The following is a 4,365-nucleotide window of genomic DNA, read 5'->3' as shown; positions in this document are numbered from 1 at the left end:
AGAGAGAGAGAGAGAGAGAGAGAGAGAGAGAGAGAGAGAGAGAGAGAGAGCGAGAGAGATAGAGAGGTTGTGCGATCGCGTAGCTTGCGTAAGAAGGAGACAGCTCTCGAAGATCGGGTCGACGCTGCGGGCCAGGTGCATTGACTTCGTTCCACGGCAAACCGGATGTCGGAGTCGACTACCTGCCCTATCTCGCCGCGCTTTTCTTCGGATTCGACTCAGAGACCGCGCATGATGTGCATCGTGGCTGCCCGTTTCGTGACACGAGCAGTCCCTCGCTTATTACTCTCGTATCCTTGAAGTCTCGTACCTAATCAAAGTACGAGATAGCATCGACGGGCCGTCGACTCGGGAGAAATGGAGAAAGAAGGAGGGGGAGAGAAAATCTCATACATGTAAATTAATTTTTCTCTCGCTACGGAGAGTCGATCGTGCGCAATGGAGCATACTAATTCGTACGGCATGCTGTAAGATATCAAACTGATGGAATGCAATAAAGACTTCAGAAGGGATTTCAAGTTTGATCTTCCCGATAAAGAGGAGAAAAGGACGGACAGGCAAACATCCAGCAAAGCTGGCATCATGCCAGTCTTCGACACACTCTCTCTCTTTCTCTTTCTCTCTTTCTTTTTATCAAACATTAGAGTGTATGGAAATTTAAAAAATAAATAGTTAATAATAATTAACAAGGACTTATACGCACAGAAAAAATGTCGTTCTGCTAAGAAAAGTGATTACTCAATTCACTTTCTTTCTTTTAAGTAATGATTGTTCTCGACAAAGAACATTTTCTTGGCAATAGTTTTAAGATGTATCAATCACAAATTTGAGAAAAGTTTATTATCATGTACTTAAAAGAAATACTTATTCCCATTATAAAACTTTGTCGAAAAAAAAGATAGATTCGACTCTACGTAGTAAAAAAGCAAACCTAATTTTTATTTTAATTTAATATTTTTTACTAAAATGCTAAACTTACTAAGATTGAAAATGTATTTTCAACAAATATGATACTTATGATAAACATGATGAATCTGCGGATATGCAAACCTATGAAATACTTGAAACAACAAACATTTATTACTTGAATGTAGTCTGCGTGTACATTTTAATATTTGATAAAATCCACGCAAGAGTGCCGAAAATTGGCAGAATGCCGAGTGCTGGGCGCTTCACCCTACATTGCGTGTCGAAGAACTCGTCAAATTGCACGATGCAAGTGAAACTTCAATTTTCACCGCGGCGGCTCTTGCCTCGAGGCACTCGGTCGTGAAATCGTTCGAATCGCCGCGAATGTGTTCGTAGGAAAAATATGCGACACGCCGCGCACGTATCGAACGACGGTGTGCCCGGCGGTGCCCTTCGAGTGCAGTATAAAGATACTTATCGTACGAACCGAGACGGTCATAAATACTAACGCCAAAAGTCGTGAGCCTTACGAATAACACGAGCCTGTGTTGACCCGGCTCATTCTCTTTGTTGTAGCCGGACCACGATAGTGCAATGACCGACCCTGAACCAGAGTCATCGGCGAAACGGACAGGCGATTCGTTATTGTCTCGTTCTCTGTTTAACCCTGTGCACCTCGTTTAAAGTGCGCCTCGGATGACGAGCGCGCGACGCGAACAGAAGATATTTTTCGTCTTTCCAACAGTATCTTTCTCTCTCTCTTTCTCTCGATACACTGTGTATGTGAAGCTCTCACAAAAAAACTGCCAGGATATGCGTGCCATTTGTTCAGCGTCACAATAGTAACCTTCGTATCTGTATAAGCAAGTGTAAAACTTTTATTTTATTGTAAAGATAAGTTTTCTTGTTCCTTTATATATTTCGCGCGCGAAACGTTGATTAAAATATATAAGTATACGCAAACTCCTCTCGTTAAACACACTTCTCTGCAAAGCGGTTAGACACTTCCATGCAAGCATCGGTGGTTCAGTGGTAGAATGCTCGCCTGCCACGCGGGCGGCCCGGGTTCGATTCCCGGCCGATGCAATCTAATTTTTTTTTACATTTTACAATTTTTTAATAAATTAAACTCAAAACAATTTGCGTATTTAATATCCCGTATCTCACAATGTAAAAGGATCTTCAGTATTGATACACAATGCGCATTAGAAGACAAAATATAAAATTATTAATGTATTGTCGAGAAAATAACATGATATCTTTTGTCTAAACTTCGAAATCTGTTGTAATTTTTGCAATTACTCGATATGAATATGTGTCTACTTAAATTTGTAAAAGACATCCGTGTCCTCCTCGATAGTATAGTGGTTAGTATCCCCGCCTGTCACGCGGGAGACCGGGGTTCGATTCCCCGTCGGGGAGTATTTCATTTTGCTTATTTAAAAAAATTATTTTTTGCTTTCGATTTATGCTATATCATATAAAAATAAGTATGTATTCATATAATATATAAGCATGTACAAATAAATGTATAATTCAGTAATTTATTTATTCGTAGGACATAGAATCAATGGAGAACAAAGAAAAAAGGGAGCAAAAATAAAAGATCCCTCGTTGGGAAATCGAACACCAGTCTCTCATAAGACAGGCGGGAATATATAACTAAGTAACTACTCAAACTTGCGACACGTTGCCGTGTTCTCCTCGATAGTATAGTGGTTAGTATCCCCGCCTGTCACGCGGGAGACCGGGGTTCGATTCCCCGTCGGGGAGTGTTTTATTTTGCTTATTTATAACAATTCTTTTGCTTTTATAATTTATACTATACTATATAAAAATAAATATGTATTCATATATATAAGTATGTATATAAATAAATATATAATTCAGTAATTTATTTATTTATAGGATATAGCATCAGTGGAAAACAAAGAAAAGAGGGAGTAAAAATGAAACATCTATTGGAAAATCGAACACTGGTCTCCTACGTAGCAGGCGCGAATATGTAACTATAAATACTCAAATTTCGAATAGACTCCCACGTTCTCCTCGATAGTATAGTGGTTAGTATCCCCGCTTGTCACGCGGGAGACCGGGGTTCGATTCCCCGTCGGGGAGTATTTCATTTTGCTCATTTAAAAATTTTTTCTTGCTTTTAATTTATATTATACATATAAAAATAAATATTTATATTGTATATTAATTTTATATTCACATTATAATAATTCATTATTACAATAATCATAATTGTTATAATTCATATTGTATAATAAGTATTCATATTGTATATGAACGTATACAAATAAATGTATAATTTAGTAATTCATTTATACATATTCATAAGATACAGCATCAGTGGAAAACAAAGAAAAGCGAGAGTAAAAATGAAACATCTCCTATTGGAAAATCGAACACTGATCTCCTACGTGGCAGGCGGGAATATGTAACTATATAAATACTCAAATTTCTAATAGACTCCTATGTTCTCCTCGATAGTATAGTGGTTAGTATCCCCGCCTGTCACGCGGGAGACCGGGGTTCGATTCCCCGTCGGGGAGTATTTTATTTTGCTCATTTAAAATTTTTTCTTGCTTTTAATTTATATTATACATATAAAAATAAATATTTATATTGTATATTAATTTTATATTCATATTATAATAATTCATTATTACAATAATCATAATTGTCATAATTCATATTGTATAGTAAGTATTCATATTGTATATGAACGTATATAAATAAATGTATAATTTAGTAATTCATTTATATATATTCATAGGATACAGCATCAGTGGAAAACAAAGAAAAGCGAGAGTAAAAATGAAACATCTCCTATTGGAAAATCGAACACTGGTCTCCTACGTGGCAGGCGGGAATATGTAACTATGTAAATACTCAAATTTCTAATAAAATTCCTATGTTCTCCTCGATAGTATAGTGGTTAGTATCCCCGCCTGTCACGCGGGAGACCGGGGTTCGATTCCCCGTCGGGGAGTTTTATTTTTTGAAAAAAATTGAAAAAGGCTGATAAAAAATAAATAAGATACAAAAATAGGTCTTTAAGAGCCAACCATGAACTATATAGTGCTATAAAATAATTTATTTTATAACCTTATACTTCTCATGCTTAGTTCTTAAAGTAAGCCTGTTTTTGTATCTTTTATGTAACTTTTATTTTGCTCATTAAACATTTTTTTATTTTATTTTATATTATATTATGAATAAATATTATATTCTTATATGTATATAAATAAATGTATATTTCATTTATTTATAATATCGGATATAATATCGATGGAAAAAAATAAGTTTTTTGTCTACTGTAATATTGTATCATGTAAAAATAAGTAAAATATTCATATATCAACGTATAAAAATAAATGCACATTTTATTAATTTATACATATAGAATGTAATATCATTGGAAAAAAAAGAAAAAAAACAACAAAAATG

The 4,365-nt window shown here is 35.2% G+C and overlaps 1 protein-coding gene and 6 non-coding genes across 9 annotated transcripts in view; 6 read left to right on the top strand and 1 right to left on the bottom strand.

Moving 5' to 3' along the window:
• LOC116844068 (zinc finger SWIM domain-containing protein 8) overlaps window positions 1-4,365 on the bottom strand; it is a 125,654-nt gene that overhangs the window by 94,127 nt on the left and 27,162 nt on the right. The window lies entirely within an intron of this gene.
• Trnag-gcc lies at window positions 1,925-1,995 on the top strand. Its single transcript has one exon. It is a non-coding gene; the product is annotated as a tRNA-Gly (tRNA).
• Window positions 2,260-2,331, top strand: Trnad-guc. Its single transcript has one exon. It is a non-coding gene; the product is annotated as a tRNA-Asp (tRNA).
• On the top strand, window positions 2,611-2,682 carry Trnad-guc. Its single transcript has one exon. It is a non-coding gene; the product is annotated as a tRNA-Asp (tRNA).
• On the top strand, window positions 2,956-3,027 carry Trnad-guc. The gene has a single exon. It is a non-coding gene; the product is annotated as a tRNA-Asp (tRNA).
• Window positions 3,396-3,467, top strand: Trnad-guc. Its single transcript has one exon. It is a non-coding gene; the product is annotated as a tRNA-Asp (tRNA).
• Window positions 3,836-3,907, top strand: Trnad-guc. The gene has a single exon. It is a non-coding gene; the product is annotated as a tRNA-Asp (tRNA).

The sequence above is a fragment of the Odontomachus brunneus genome, unplaced genomic scaffold (genome assembly GCF_010583005.1).
Source record: "Odontomachus brunneus isolate Ranch 3 - 2012 unplaced genomic scaffold, Obru_v1 Obru_scaffold_039, whole genome shotgun sequence".
Lineage (NCBI taxonomy): Eukaryota > Metazoa > Arthropoda > Insecta > Hymenoptera > Formicidae > Odontomachus > Odontomachus brunneus.
This window is presented reverse-complemented; position numbering and strand designations above follow the sequence as displayed.